The sequence below is a fragment of the Eurosta solidaginis genome, chromosome 5 (genome assembly GCF_040869045.1).
Source record: "Eurosta solidaginis isolate ZX-2024a chromosome 5, ASM4086904v1, whole genome shotgun sequence".
Classification (NCBI taxonomy): Eukaryota; Metazoa; Arthropoda; class Insecta; order Diptera; family Tephritidae; genus Eurosta; species Eurosta solidaginis.
In genome coordinates this window covers 253081907-253099893 of record NC_090323.1, presented here as the reverse complement: position 1 = coordinate 253099893, position 17987 = coordinate 253081907, and positions in this window count along the sequence as shown.

Sequence of the window (17987 nt, the reverse complement as noted above, 5' to 3'; positions counted from 1 at the left end):
ATCGAAAATGTACCGATTTTTTATAAAAAATATATCGGTTTTTTAACGAAAAAATATCAACACTTATTAAATTAAATTATCGCTAACAAATCAATACTTTTCGATTACAAATCGATATTTTTTGTTAACAAATTGGTTACTTTTCTATAGCAAATTCATGTTTTCGATAAAATTTTGATTAAAAATCGATATGTTTTCGACAGAAAATCGAATGTTGTTCGATAACAAAGCGAAAGATAATCGATTACGTTTGCTATCGATAACAAATTTATAATCCTGTGATAAAAATTCGCCAATTTCTCTATAACTCGCCGTTAACATGATAATAACCAGCAATGTATAACACGCAAAAAATGGCAAAAGGAGATTTTCAACAAGTGAAGATGAATATCCGAAGCCGAACAGTTTTAGTAGTCTGAGTATGTCATATTCGGAAATAGAATTTTTACTTTTCGAGCGAACTAACTTTATAATCGTTATCGTAACCACTGACAAACACTAAAAAGCTTGTTCAGACGAAAAGTATATAAAGGAAACCAAACATCATAAGAGCGACCTTCAGGCGAAAGTAATCTCTTATCTAGATACTATACAAAATCTGCGGTAGTGACAACAGTTATCATGACGAAGTGAAATCAGGACTTTACAGACGTCCAGTCATTATGCGTCGTTTCTTTACATCAGCGAAATTAGAAATCTAGTATCGCCCACTGACTTAAGAGCTTTTAATGATTCGTCTGTGGACAATAAAGCCTCACACTCTTTTTGGGTGCTGTATTTCTTAATTTTGCACGTTCTGAATGACTAGAATTTGTTGCGTTTTTGCGCTCTCAGTGTCAGAGCTTCAGATTGTTGTTGTAAATTGGATTGGGGATAACCTGGTTTTGGCGTTGTGCCATCCTTAGTGCCATTTTTCGTTTTATTCTGGAAGAGGCAGTTTTTCTAAATTAAGTGTAACCAACAAAAAGTAAATTTTACAGTAGAAGGTTTTTTGTAATTATCTTCTGACAAAAAATAGCTACTATCATGAAATATGGTATGTGTATAAAATATTTCTTGCGCCTACAATCAAGACTTCGGTTTTTGACCACACTGTACCGAAAGTCCTGTTATCTGTACTTACGTTTTTTTTGCTGTCATGTTCGCTCACTTTCCAAAAACTATTTTGTTGGTTACCTTAAATTTTAAGTTATTCAATTATATTTCTCAAATTACATAAGGGCACATTAAGGGCGTATTTATTGTAATTGTTTAGTGCATACATACATTTGAAATTAAAGGAAACTTATACAATTCCAAATTTGAACAAAATATATGAAATAGTATTGTTGTAAACAAAATAAATCAGCCATCTTCGTCTGTCCCAGGCAATGTATCTATTATCTTTCCAGTATGGGATAAGCTAATATATTCATAGTAAAATTGTTTTGGTATGATATTCTTTTCGCAAAGAGATTTTGGGTCGTTATATTTTGAAGATGAAATGTGTAAGAAGTGATCATACAAGGTAACAGGACCCTTACTAAGTATGAGAGAATTTCGTCTTGACCGCACAATTGTACTGAGATCGTATACCTTTTTCGCTATCGTCAAAATAACCATACTACACAGTTTAACCATTGGAGACTTTTTTTCGAAGATAGCGCAACGCCAAGACGTAAATGATATTTTAACTGAAGCTGGAAGCAAAGCTTGAGAAAAGGTTCTCCAATCTTTAAAATCCGAATTATGAATTGAAATGCCTGTATAATTTTCTGGTATAGTTCTTGCGTTCGAAATAATTGTATACCATTCGCTTGGAGCCCAAACATTTCTATTGCGAAAAAAATACTCAATATTGCTATGTATGGAGTCCACGGGCATCACGGTATGCCCAGGCAACAGGTAAGTTAATTTAATGGGTTTTGTGTTAGCAGCCTTCTCTAAGAAATATAGTATCATTGCTTGCATAGCTCTGTTCCTGTTCTGCCCAACACAACTATCACAATATAGACTTATATAAGAATGAGTCCCCCTTTCATCCACGATATTTAGGTATTGGAAAAATGTACTGGAAACTTTTTCCATCCGATTCCCCCATAAAAAGCAATAACCCTTTCTTGTGCCGTTTTTGTAAACGCTTTAATTATAAAAAGCATATTTTTTCGAATAGAAAAGGTTTACGCTTTTTCCGTGTGGTGTATTCAATACTTTCTGAAGGTCGAAGCTGGCGCAGATATACGTCCCATTCTCTTTGCTTTTTCTTTTGTCCTCTAAGAATATTTCTTTTGATTTATCTCTGTTCCGTATGCGCATTTTATGTTCCTCAGTTTGCTGTAAAAGGTTTTGTGCTTCTCTGTCCGAATTCTTATACTTTTCACAAATAATGCATTTGTCCTTTTTTGGCAAATGGACGCCTATATGGTATTCATTTTTGAAAATGGTACGAAAAACTTTTAGGGATAACTTAGCTTGCTACTGATTTGTATTTATCAGGCATGCTTAACCAACGAACCGATATCATTTCGTTACGATAATCAACGTTAATAAACGAAACAAAGTCATTTCGTTTCGTTTATTAACGTTGATTATCGTAACGAAATTATATTGGTCCGTTGGTTAAGCATGCCTGGTATTTATCAAGTGCTGCGTGTAACACCTATACTGTGGAAGATATAACTTAGTACTTTTGTTCCTTTTGCTCCTTTTGTTAAAGATAATATAAAATAATGAATCACCTTATTTTGTAAAAGCTCCATATTAAAATAATAATACAATTTTATTGGATTTCACGAACTTAAGCAGAAATGATTTGTATCAAACTAAAATATATATTTTCGTTTTCAGCCATATTTTTTTTTTTTTTTTTTGCAAAATGGTTGCTTAAATCATGCATATACAATATAATTGCAACAAGTGCTTTTGCGAACAATATAAATATGCACGATAAAAGTGAAAATAAACATTATTCATAAGATATCACAGAGAAGCACTTTTGAGGTAAGTAGCAATTTGCGGTCACAAAAAAAGTAAACAAACCTCAAAATTCACTTACACTAAAATTTCTTTTTGATTTAGCTTGATTCTCTATTATAAAATTTTGTGAGATGATTCAAATCATGCAAAACTATCGGTTTTCAGCAAAAAACTAATATATGTATTTTTGTTGGTTACACTTAAATTGCGGGAAGGGCTCGATATGTATATCAATTATCCTAAATCAGCTAGAGGTTTTTTTTTTCTTTTGAAGCAAATGTTAGGTTATTTTAGAAACATTACCCAAAGGGCCGATGGTATATATTTTATAAACAGTTATTCGGTTTGTATATGGCATAAAACCGCCAGTTCTCTGAAAAAACCCGGCTCGTCACAACTAATTTCTTGATTTTTTGCATCACTAATGCTTATTGAAATTTGATCGGCTAAGCGCGTGGCTATAAGTAAGCAGACCTTTCTTTATACTACATATTTACTCGTCTGTAATATTTTGGCGGCTGCCCTGCTGTCACTTCTCATATTGTCCCTTAAACGAGCTCGTGGTTCATAAAATGTTATATGATGCGAAGCTCTATATATGTAGATACATATTTATATGCATATGTGTCGCTGGTACCAGGTGTGATAACGTGTCGAAACTGATCAGAGTGCCCATATCAGTTTACTGATTACCCGATCTTGTGTGCATGTAGGTTTGCCTGAAACTTGGGTGGCAGAGTGTGCCATGAAGTTAACAAAAAAAACATTGCACAATGCCACCAAAGTTGCTAATTAGTACGATCACCAAACATGAATTCAATGACCGGAAGAAGAAGGTGAAGAAAAAAGAATGAATCATATATTTTCTACTTTATTCAAATATGTTTTTGTGCTTGTAGTACTAAGTTTTATTCTTAAAACCCATGAACTTATATGTATGTAGGACAGTTTGCATAAAAGTTCAACAAATTAAAAGTGTTCTTGATTCTGGAAGCTTCTTAGGGTTCAGTCGACTCTCCGTAATGTGTTGAAGTATGTGTGATATACAAAACAGCTTCCTCTATTTTAAGGAGCCTTTTCTGTCGTCCAGTATTTTGATATCTTGTCTTAGTTTGTTATATTAGGGCAGTAAGTAACAAAAGCTCTCTCTATTATGAACGTTTTAGATGCCCTCGCCTTTAGCACAGGCAAGATGTATCCAGTCCTCTCTTTGAGTTATGCGAAACCCGTTACACTTGCAGCTGAATCAATCGTAGAACATGAGAACTACTTCCCAGCGATTTTAAAGATAGAAATGGCGTTTTTCACTATTAAGCAGAGTTAGGTAAATAGTTAACCGCCCCTTTGTCGACGGGTAGACTTAGCGATGCTTATTGAAATATCTCCTTATTCGCCTAGGAGACACGCAATAGTTTTCCGTCCTTGAAATATCGTGTAAAGTATGGCTTCCGGTTGCAGAGTTTAATGTAGTGAATGGAGTGGCCATGTAAAAGGGAGAGATATATTTAGTGTCTTAATTCAACAAATACTTTTCGACTATTCATATAAGTTGATACTAATATTGGACATTTCGAAGCGTACGCCCAACTGAAGTACATCGTCTTGGTCAGGTGATGTGATTACTATATCTAAATATATGGTGAAGCTAGATTACGTTGAACAGTATCTATTCCGGTAGGTGGGGAATAGTTGTATCATTGTAATATACATAGCTTCGAGTATGACAGATCTCGATCTTGGAGAAATCCTTCAGAAATCCGAGTCGGAAATACTTTCGACCATTTCTAGCAAATGCTAGACGCATGAAGTGAATAACCGAATCCACCTCATTACGCTCCATGTACTTGCAACTAGAAGGTGCTTTTAAGATGTCAATATGTACTTAAAAGGCCTTCCCTTGAACTGTTACCCCTCAGAACTCGAATCACCAATGCAAAACGAATCTTTGTGAACCCAATGTTTGCGGCAAGCTGCCTTCGATCCACTTCGGGTAGCAGGATATCGCTACAGAACAAGAGAAAATGTCTACCCAGCGTTTGCTTAGCTGATTCTATGCCCATTTGTACAAGATCAAGCTAAAGGTGGCTATCAATACTCGAAGCTCCATTTAGCGTCTCATCTCAGGTTTTTTATATTTTGAGATAGGGTCTAACGCTTGCTCTTATTAATTCTTTGCCCTAGACCCCCAATAATCCCAATCTTAAAGAACATTTTGTGGCAATTGCAGCTCAGGGATTATTAAACCACCTTCGTTAGCACCACAGTCAAGCTCCTTGATTGCCGATGGCTATCCGATTTGATGTTAAATTCTCTAGCCATAATAGCACTAGATAGAAACGCATCAGTAATCGCGCCGACTTCCGTTTGGAAGTCAATATTAAACTTCGCTGCCAACTTCATTTTATCCGTGAACCAGTTTGATTCTCACTCGATTTCTTCTCTCTAAAGTTGTCGTCCCACAATAGAGTGGACCCTGGCTGGGATAGAGTCGTGGTTGGTATGAATACTGGGGTGTCCGAAATTAAAGAGCCCATATCACAAGGACTGATCAACCCCCGGAGCAGCAGCCGCGTTGTCGCAAATATTCATCGGATGTATGTCCTGCCCTCAGATTTAGGGTCTGAGGGTGTTATTCTCAGAGTGCCGTTAATTGCAACCAGCGTTGTTCCATCAGATCAGCACCTCGTAATATCGTAAGAACAACGCACGACACTTCGTTAGAGGCGCCAGTTTTTGCTTTTTGCATTCCGAGGCCTAGCCATATCCTCCATTCATCCATTGAGTTTATACTTACATTTAACCCTATTAAAACATTATATACAAATATGAAAATGTGTCATATTCTTAAGTTTCTTTCGTTTCAAAGTATACAGAGTACAAGCCACTTGCCAAATATCTAAATAAATATCGTTATTTATGTAAACATCTAAACTTCTTACTGTCACATTGTTTACTCCTAAATATTGCCTTGTAATTTATGTATTACATTTTGTTGTTGTTAAGAAAAGTGGAATAGAATTGCTACCGTCTATTGCAATTATCACAAACAATCTTACATTCTTCGCATTCGCGGAGCAAGAAAATGTTTAGTCGTCCTTGCACTCTTACGCTTCCGTCCAATACCTCGGCTGTACCACCCGTTGATCCATTCTATGCCATTTTGTGTGTAGCAGTGTTTGGTAAACACGTAGATAAGTACTCATACTTCCATAGAAGATACTTAACAATAGTCTTGCGGTTTTCTGTTTACCTTCAACGACCTCGAAATAACTCAAATGTCCTTCGGCAAAATGTTTTTATAATTCGTTCGCTTTCTCGGTTGATTTACATTGGCGCCACGATTTTCCTCCTTTTTTACCTGTGCGCACTTTGTGCTTCTTCTTTTTTCCGCAATTTATAAACATAAATTATTTGTGAAGTGTTTTTCAACAAATTTCACATTTTCATAGCACTGGCTTAGCGCATCCTTTCACACACGAATACAACAACAACAATGGACGTTAGATCCTCACGCTTCCGATTGGCAAAACTTGAATAAATATAACATACAATAAATAAATTTGTTTACCTACAATGAAAAATTTTGCGGTAATTCATGCTTCATAAAATAGAAATAACAATTTTAAGTTGGATAACACAGAAAGAAGCACTTACTCGTGGTAGACAGACGTAGAACAAAGTGCCGTAGAATGCTGTATAAGAAGAATAAAATTTATTGTCCAGTATGCGGAACTTTAGAGTTCAAACAAACAAATAAAGCAAAATTGCAGACATGCAAACGCATGGCGTCAGAAACACTAAGGGTCGGATTGCAATGAATGACTTCGAGGCCACGTACCATTTTCCTCACATGCAAAGAGGAGAGACAGTGCATGAGTTAAAAGATGTGTGTGCTGAGTCGAATTATCACAGTACAGCACTCCTTCTGGGCATTGTATTATACCTTTCCTGATAATGAAATGGTATATTAACTTTGTCACAATCTCTAATTGTATGTCCTTAAAGGAAAATAGTAGACCCACCAATAAGTGTACCGAAATGATCTGGATGAAGAACTGAGTTGATTCAGCCATGTCCGTATCTCTGCTTGTATGCAAACTAGTCCCTCAATTTTTGAGATAGCATATATCCCCTATACAACCGATTTTTCGGAAAAGATGTTTTTTGTCATATCCTTCTCAATTTATCAGATTGAAGCTTCAAACCATATGCTTTCGTATATTGCCCATATTGTTGTCTAAAAAAATCAAAGAGGTCGGTCGTATATATGGTATGTATGTATATGTATGTACAACCGATTGTTCAGATTGGAGACTTCTCTCAATTTCTGGACCTTTTTAATACCTTCAAATTTCACCACATGCTTTTATATATAACAAGTATTTTGGTCTGTAAAAATGGATGAGATTGGTGGTACATATAGCGTATATCCCAGACAACCGAAGGTTCAGATAAGAAATTTTCGTAATTACTTCCCCATTTTAACAGCTAAAAGCTTCAAATTTCACCATATTCTTACGTATAGACCATTCATTGTTGTCTGTAAAAATTGTTTAGATCGGTTGTATATATAGTATATATCCCATACAACCGATTGTTTAGATAAAAAACTTTTCGTAATTTCTGCCTCATTTTAACAGCTAAAATGCTGAAGTTCCACCAAATGCTTACGTATATAGCAAAAATATTAGCTGAAAAAATTATAGAGATCGGTGGTATATATAGTATATACCCCATATAAACTGACATATCTGCCCCCTTTTTAACGGCTAGAAGCTTCAAATTTCATCAAAGACTTACGTTTAGGCATAAATTGTTTAGATAAGTGATTCATGGTCAAAGCTATTTCATGCAGACCACAAAAAATGCTAAACTCTGCATCCTCACACAAAGTACCTACCTATTTATTTTTATACTGAGTTGAGCAGAGCTCACAGAGTATATTAAGTTTGATTGGATAACGGTTGGTTGTACATGTATAAAGGAATCGAGATAGATATAGACTTCCATATATCAAAATCGAATCAGGATCGAAAAAAAATTTGATTGAGCCATGTCCGTCCGTCCGCCCGTCCGTTAACACGATAACTTGAGTAAATTTCGAGGTATCTTGATAAAATTTGGTATGCAGGTTCCTGAGCACTCATCTCAGATTGCTATTTAAAATGAAAGATATCGGACTATAACCACGCCCACTTTTTCGATATCGAAAATTTCGAAAAACCGAAAAAGACAGATAAAGCGATGAAACTTGGTAGGTGAGTTGAACTTATGACGCAGAATAGAAAATTAGTAAAATTTTGGACAATGGGCGTGGCACCGCCCACTTTTAAAAGAAGGTAATTTAAAATTTTGCAAGCTGTAATTTGGCAGTCGTTGAAGATATCATGATGAAATTTGGCAGGAACCTTACCCCTATTACTATATGTACGCTTAATAAAAATTAGCAAAATCGGAGAAGGACCGGGCCATGCCCACTTTTAAAAAAATTTTTTTTTAAAGTAAAATTTTAACAAAAAATTTTATATCTTTACAGTATATAAGTAAATAATGTCAACATTCAACTCCAGTAATGATATGGTGCAACAAAAAACAAAAATAAAAGAAAATTTCAAAATGGGCATGGCTCCGCCCTTTTTCATTTAATTTGTCTAGGATACTTTTAATACCATAAGCCGAACAAAAATTTACCAATCCCCTTGAAATTTGGTAAGGGCATAGATTTTATGACGTTAACTGTTTTCTGTGAAAATGGGCGAAATCGGTTGAAGCCACGCCCAGTTTTTATACACAGTCATCCGTCTGCCCTTCCGCATGGCTGTTAACACGATAACTTGACCAAAAGTCGACATATCTTTATTGAACTTAGTTCACGTACTTATCTGAACTCACTTTATCTTGGTATAAAAAATGAACGAAATCCGACTATGACCACGCCCACTTTTTCGATATCGAATATTACGAAAAATGAAAAATTTCCATAATTCTATACCAAATACGAAAAAGGGATGAAACATGGTAATTGGATTGGTTTATTGACGCAAAATATAACTTTAGAAAAAACTTTGCAAAATGGTTGTGACACCTACCATATTAAGTAGAAGAAAATGAAAAAGTTCTACAGGGCGAAATAAAAAACTCTTAAAATCTTGGCAGGTATTACATATATAAATAAATTAGCGGTATCCAACAGATGATGTTCTAGGTCACCCTGGTCCACATTTTGGTCGATATCTGGAAAACACCTTCACATATACAACTACCACCACTCCCTTTTAAAACCCTCATTAATACCTTTAATTTGATACCAATATCGTACAAACACATTCTAGAGTCACCCCTGATCCACCTTTATGGCAATATCTCGAAAAGGCGACCACCTATACAACTACCACCACTTCCTTTTAAAATACTCATTAACACCTTTCATTTGATACCCACGTGGTACAAACAAAGTCTATAGTCACCCCTGGTCCACCTTTATTGCGATACCTCGAAAAGGCGTCCACCTATAGAACTAAGGCCCACTCCCTTTTAAAATACTGATTAACACCTTTCGTTTGATACCCATATTGTACACACAAATTCTAGGGTCACCCCTGGTCCACCTTTATGGAGATATCTCGAAAAAGCGACCACCTATACAACTACCACCACTCCCTTTTAAAACCCTCATTAATACCTTTAATTTGATACCAATATCGTACAAACACATTCTAGAGTCACCCGTGGTCCACCTTTATGGCGATATCTCGAAACGGGGTCCACCTGTGGAACTAAGCATCACTCCCTTTTAAAATACTCATTAACACCTTTCTTTTGATACCCATATTATACAAGCAAATTCTAGGGTCACCCCTGGTCCACCTTTATGGAGATATCTCGATACGGCGTCCACCTATGGAACTAAGGATTACTCCCTTTTAAAATACTCATTAGCACCTTTCATTTGATTCCCATATCGTACAAACAAATTCTAGAGTCAACCCTGATCCACCTTTATGGCGATATCCCTAAATGACGTCCACCTATAGAACTATGGCTCACTCCCTCATAAAATACTCTTTAATGCCTTCCATTTGATACTCATGTCATCCAAACACATTCCAGGGTTTCCCTCGGTTCATTTTCCTACATGGTGATTTTCCCTTATGTTGTCACCATAGCTCTCAACTGAGTATGTAATATTCGGTTACACAAGTTAACCTTCCTTACTTGTTATTTTTTATTTATCTTAAAAATCGCTATATCACTATATATTTCATATCTTATACAGCCGATTTTTTTGATACTACGAATGGAATAAGATTATTGTTCAGACCCGTTCATGAAAGGTATGAAATCTTCGGCACAGAAGACAGTCCCGTCCTTACTTGTTAGTTTTTTTTTAACTTGTGCCATAAGTAAAAAAAAATTCATTTACGTTTTTCAAAGTTAGCCGCCAACGCATAATAGCAAAAACGTTATTTCTCCGTTTTTTTCGAAGTTGGCCTCCGAGATAGGAAGTCTGCCTTATTTTTCGAAATAAAAATTTGTGAGGGCGGGGAGTACACTGGGCCGATGGGCAGTGAGCCAAATCAATTTGTTGTTTTTTAAAGTCATAAGCAAAAAAGGTTATTTCTCCATTTTTTCCAAGTTAGTCTCCAAAATATATTATGACCTTGTGCAGTTAGAAACTTTGCTGGTTGTAATATATATTCGCAATCTACACTGTACAGCTCTTTGACCAAACCAAGTTTTAGAATATTTGATTGAGCAAAAAGCTTATCTCTGTTTTTCGAAGTTAGGTCTCAACGCATAAGTAGCTATTGAATTTCGAAGTCTGCTTATTTTCTACGTGGTCTGCTTAATTTTCTAGTTTGAATTGATAATTAAGTTTTCATTACAAGCTTTTATAATAACTTTTTTGTATAGCTCTGTAATTTATCGCTTTAAATTTTTTCGAACATCTACTTTAGACCCGTTTTAATACTTGTTACAAACATATGTGTGTAAATAAATTTTCTATTCAAACGACCACGCCTACATTTTTACGTTTACATTTATTTTTAAATATTGGATATGGTCCAATTTCGAATTTCGAAAGCAATATTTCTTTTTTGGATGCTTGCTTCGAAAGATCGCGGAAACAATTTTTTGGTTGTGTTGAAACCATGATATTTATTTGGTCCTATACCAAAAAAGGAAAAAATTAGGTACAAATATTTTCAAAGTTTTGAAAAAAGTTCATCCGGCCTGTTTTGAACTCCAACTCGGTTTGAAAAGTAAACGCTGCTAATTCCGAGTTCGAAAAATTGTCGAAATTTTGGAAAATAATTATCAGACCTGTTGCTGGATCCAACTTGATTGGAAAAGTAAAACAATGTTGATTCCGAGGCGATTTCCTGGTAATGTCCCTGATTCCGATTAGTTCGAAACGATTCTGAGTCAGTTTCAAATCGTTTTTATTTCGATTTGAATATTTCCTTTTGAAACCATTGCCAGAAATGTTCTGACATAGTGGCGTGTATGAATATTTTGCAATCGAAACTCGACAGCATCTATGATGTAGCAGCCAAAGAGTTCGGGTCGCATTTGGGAGATAGTAGGTGCAAATACGCCAAGCCCTTGTTTAAAAGAAATTTTTTTCTTCATACTCAGTTTTAAAAAATAATACTAACCCTGATGATCATATGTCTATTGCTCTGAAGCCTCTCCCTACGATCCGAATTACTGTACCGAGATGTTGGCAAAGAGTTGCTACAGTGGGGGCTTTGAACATAGATATGAGGGCTAACATGGAGGAGTTTCCCAGTAACAGGCAGCGTTCTTCGGTATATATACAAATATAAATCTGCCACGATCCGATCTGACATTGAACTGGTATGTACTTTTTTCGAAAAAGCGCCTCAAACATTTTTTCGGCCCTTACACCTGCCGTCTTAATGCGCTCATGTCATACGCATATATACTTGTATGCATGTAGCTTCGGTTTAAACATGCATTTATAACTGTTCCATCTGTAATAGCGCTAGCTGACCAATATCCGCTTGCTTAAGTGCAATTGCGAATGACAGCGCATTTCTCCATAGAGTTTAGTTCAATTGAAAGCCGTGAGTTGTCTTCCGTTTCCACCTTACAATTTCCTATTGATCAATTCCCGTTATTGATTTCTGTCACACACTACTACATTTCAATTACTCTAAGGTCCTTGTAAAGTAGCTATAAATTGAATTGATTCAAAGCACGTGCCATACACTCAAGTGCTCTGTGGCTAAGCTTAGCATTTTTTAGCTTTCAGTAGCCGTCAAGATGTATAACCTGTATTTGTTTGACAGCCGATTTAACCTTTTTCTGTTTAGGGCAGGTGAGAGTAGGAGAAATTGGATTACAATTTACAAAGAAAAAGAAATTTTAAATTTATTTGCTGTTATCCAGAGAATTTTAGCCCAGGCATGTAATTTTCGACAGGTACAAATTAAAAATTGTGAAAGACTTCGCCTATTTAAAAGCCAGCGGTAAAATCGAATATAACGCCAGCCTAGAAATTCAATAGCGAATATTTCGACGGGTGAGTGGAATATCAACCTATCTCGGCTGTCACTTCAATTACGTCCTATCTGAGATTATTTACGAAAATCACCTAATTTTAGATGTTTTTCAAAAACGCCCTCAGAATTCGGTTAAATAGCGCTCTATCTCAGGACGAGCTGTGGTGTGGTGGTAACATGCTCCGCCTACCACACTGAAGATCCCGGGTTCATGCCCCGGGCAAAGCAACAACAAAATTTTAGAACTAAGTTTTTTCAATTAGAAGAAAATTTTGCTAAGCGGTATCGGCCCTCGGGGATATTTGACAAGCACTCCGAGTGTATTTGTGCAATGCAAAACTTCTCAGGGAACTGCCGTTCGAAGTCGGCATTAAACATGTACATAGATTCCGTCCGGCCAATTTGTAGGAAAAATTTGAAGGAGCACGACGCAAATTGGAAGAGAAGCTCAGCCTAAAATCTCTTCGGAGATTATCGCGCCTTAAATTTATTTATTTATCTCAGAATGGGAGGTTTCTGAAAGAAAAATTCGTAAATTTTCTGAGATAGACCGTTTTCAAAACGGCAGCCGACATAGGGTAATATTCCACTCAACAGTCGATTTATTGTTATCAAGTGCTACTTTGGACTGCGCAATTCGCTATTCAAAAAGAAAATACAGGATTTCTAATACAAAATTTTATATACCGCAGAAATTCGATGAATCAATAGTATAAAATGTACGATATAAGCAAAATGTTTTAGTTGGCTGGTTTTGGTTTACCGTCAGACCGTTAAAATGAATTTAATACATGTTTTTGACTAAAATTACAAAATTGTACATAAATATTTATTTAAACGTTTTTGCCACATTAACCACACCATCGAGCGGTGGCACAGCCAAACAAACCAACGCACGCGCATGCGCAACAACATAAACAAATTGTGGTAATTCATTTCAAATAAAAGTTGGGGAGATTTTAATCAGCGACAAGTTAAATTGTAAGTTTTTCAACGCCAGCGGCTTTTTGCATTCACATTCATATTTAAACGTCAAATGCCCGTAGATACAAATGTTAATTTAATATACCACAAACCTCGATACATGCTTCTTTATACATACATACTTACTTATATTATCTCTGTATATACATCTGACCGCATTCAAATTCACATTTAGAGTCATTAACATTTTTCATTGTCTCGCTAAAATAAACACATTTGTAATAGTAAATAATTTTTATCAGTTTATAGCAACGAATACACATTAAGCCACCAAAACGACCAAAGCAACCAACAAAAATTGGTATGTCAATGTGGCAACATGACGAATTTCTCAAAATTGCAAAAATGCCACCAAAAGTAAGTACGCAACAGCGCGCGACAATATTTGCGAGAATTTTGCACCTGGTGGCTGACAGCAACCACCACCAAGCAACATCACCGCCACCATTATCATCATCAACGCCACAATGCAATTCCCGCAGCTTTTATTTAAATTATGGGAATTTTGGTGCGATTGCAAGCTTCTATCTTATGCGTTGGAGGGGAACACAATTTTCGGTTGAAACTAAAAAAAAAACAAACAAAAACAGTTTCGCAAAATAAATTTACAAATTACTGTTGCCATTTTAAGTTGTTGGCTTGTAATTTAAGTGTTTTAAGTTAATTCGGAATTTTCGCATATGCACTTTTTATACCTTTCATGAAAATGAAATGGTATATTAATTTCGTCACGAAACCGAAAATTGTAAGTCCTTAAAGGAAAATAGATAGGCCCACCAATAAGTATACCGAAATAATCAGGCTGAAGAGCTGAGTTGATTTAGCCATGTCCGTCTGTCCGTCTGTCTGTTTGTATGCAAACTAGTCCCTTAATTTTTGAGATATCTTGATAAAATTTGGTGAGCGGGTGTATTTGGGTGTCTGATTAGACATTTGTCGGAATCGACCGGATCGGACCGCTATAGCATATATCCTCCATACAACCGATTTTTCATAAAAAGAGGATTTTTGTAATATCTTACCCAATTTAACAGATTGAAGCTTCAAACTTCACCATATACTTTCGTATATTGCACATATTGTTGCCTGAAAAAATTGATGAGATCAGTCGTATATATAGTATATATCCCCCACAACCGATTGTTCAGATAAGGAACTTTTCGTAATTACTGCCCTATTTTAAGAGCTAGAGGCTTCAAATTTCACCAAATGCTTACGTATATAGCATATATTGATGTCTGAAAAAATCATTGAGATCGGTGGTATACATAGTATATATCTCATACAACCGATTGTTCACATAAGAAACTTTGCGCAATTTCTGCCCCGTTTTAACAGCTAGAATCTTCAAATTTCACAAAATGCTTACGTATATAGCATATATTTTTTCTGAAAAAATCATAGAGATCGGTGGTATATATATTATATACTTCATATAAACTGTCATTTTTGCCCCTTTTTTACGGCTAGAAGCTTCAAAATTCATCAAATTTCATCAATTAGTTACGTTTACGTCATATATTTCTGAAATACGTGATTCGTAGTCATAGTTTTTACATGCAGACCACAAAAAACGTGAAGCTTTGCATCCTCACACAAAGAACCTACCTATTTTTTATTTTATATTTATCTTAAAAATCGTTTAGGTATGTAGATCTGTTCACTATACATTTCTTATCTTATACATCCAATTATTCAGAGATTACGAACGGGATAAGATTATTGTTCAGCCCCATTCATGAAAGGTATAAAGTCTTCGGCACAGCCGAAGACAGTCCCGCTCTTACTTGTTTTATATTTGTTTTGCTTGGTAATTTACTGGCGTTCTTTTCTTATACTCGTATTACTTGGTGATTTATGGGTTTAGATATAAGAAACATATGTTTTCATTGTTAGATTATAGATAGCATACATATTACATAAGTAGTATACTTATTTAAAAGAAGCTTTTTTATTAAGAAATAATTTGCCCTGAAAGCAGTATTTGAATATGCTATATTTCTCTAGAGTTTTATTTTTGCTATTTGTCCTTCTCTGAACCAGAACAGCGCATGAAACAGAGCCGCAGCATGAAAAAGTGATAGCATTCCTAATGCTCTGCTACAAGCTACGTCGTGTTTTAGAACGGAACAAATAGCAGAATAAAAACTCCAAACGAAATGCTCTTTGTTGCAGAGCGAGAGCAAAGAAATTGTCTGCTCCTTCGTTTCACGGCGACATGGCTTCCGCAAAATGCATAGCACTACCACCGCGCTAAACGCCATAAACATTCAGACAAATTATGGACTAAATCAGGAAAACCCCCTCACAAAAGGGTGCTCGTGGTGCTCGACCTGTCAAATCCTTTTGACACAGTCAACCACGGCACGCTACTCCAAGACATAGAAGGCTCACACTTTCCCCCTGGTCTAAAAAATAGGCCACAAATTATATGAATTTTCAGCAACGTCGGTTCAATTTAGGAACGAAATCTCAAAGCCTAGGAGAATTAAGCAGGGGATACCAAAAGGGTGGTGTCCTATCCCTGCTTCTATTTAGTATCTACATATCAAAACTTCCTTCCCCACCAGAAGTAGTTACAATCATTTCCTATGCCGACGACTGCACGATTATGGCAACGAGACTTGGCCTTTCTATAGATGAATTTGTTTCTTAAATAAACAGATACCACCCCGGTCTTACTACTTTATTCACCTCACGCAACCTGGCATTATCACCGACAAAATCTACGGTCACCCTGTTTACGAAGTGGAAGGAACAGATGACCCAAATATAAGTATTGATGGTATTACGCTACCGACGGTCAGTTACCCAAAGATCTTCCGAGCATTGTTCGATAATACTCTCAATTTCAAGGTGCATGTAACCGGAACTATATCTAAAGTACAAACCCACAGCACCTGGAAAAAAGATAAATAAGCGTTGCTACCCACGTTCAACGCAGGGCCTGTCAAAATGCTGCACTTAGAACTGCCACGAGATGTCTCTTTATGACTCCTGTAAATCACCAACGTATCAATGCCAAAGAGCTCACCGTTAAAGAGCATAACGAAATGCTGAACTGTCAAAAACCATGACATCCTAGTAGACAACTGCTTGATCTAGCCCTGCTTCCTTGGGGGTTAAGGGAACATCTCCATAAGCACTATGATGAGATCCGTTACCTGTAAACACAGCCCTTTGAATCGGTAAACGCCTTTGCTAGGACGCGCCCAGTGAAGCCGGTTATCAATATACAATATCCAACTCTTGCAGAAGCAGAAAGCACACTACCACGAGTCACCCTGCCCTAATTTCGTTCCGGATACTGTAACAGGTTAAACTCCTTTACTTGTCTGAAATCAAACCTAACAGACGTAATCTGTGTCGTACCTTGCCTCTGTTGAAACTGCCAGTTCCTTTGGACTCCCCTTAGATAACAATTTGTGAGTGGTCGTGCCCCTTAAATTGGGCGAAGCACTGTTAACACTACAGCGTAACAACAATGTAGCTGGTAGCAGAGCATAAGAATCGCTATCACTTTTTTATGCTACGGCTCTGTTCAAGTTCAAAGCCTGAGCAGTAACAGAGCATATTTTTCGTTGCTACTGCTGCTCCGGAGTAGCATATGCAAACACTGCTTGAATGTTCCTGAAAGAAACATCTACCTCAAATCGTGATATTTACAAAAACTCGTCGGACCATATGCAGAATATGATTGTTGTTGTAGCGATAAGGACACTCCCCGAAGAACCGGCGCTTTCCGGTAACAAGCACCGCTAAAGTACTAGCCCGATAATCTCGGAAACGATTTGGTATAACCACAAGAACCCTCCTTGGTCATCCCGCCCTGCAACCTATAGATCCATGAATAACGTGGGGTCGCCAGAGCCTCGGCTGCTAAAGAAACAGGATTCGCCACGAGTAGATGAGGATGAAAACCCCTTGAATTAGTTTGTAATTTTAGTCGCCTCTTACGACAGGCTTATCTGTCGCGGGTATATTCTAAGCCCTCTAACCCGCTGGGGGTCCGTATAAGCCTTCGTTACAATGTTCTAGTCATGTCATGTCATATACATCGCGCGTTAGCTCAGAGTGATATGAGCTAAGGTTGGTCAAAGCTTCCACAATAAAGCTCGAAATCCCTCCAAAAACATAAAAAAAAACATATCCGGTGGTCCGATGCTCTGAAATTTGATACAAATTTCAAATTAACCATGTCATAGGTGAAAAATCCAAAATCATTTAAGCACGAGCAATTAATTAAGTTATTTTGTGTTGAAGGCAATAACAGCATGATGAATAATAATGTAAATTGAGAAAAGCAATCTTTGACCAAATAATCACTTTGAGGCATTCTACCCACGGCATCTTTGATGAATTACTTATGAAATGGAGCACAATTTCAATTAAATATGCCGCACACACACAAATCCAGGCATGCACATATACAAACATACCATGCAGGGAAGCTCGTAACTAATGACCAAAACTTGTGGTTTATAACTAGATATAAAAAGTTAATTGAGAGCTTGAAAA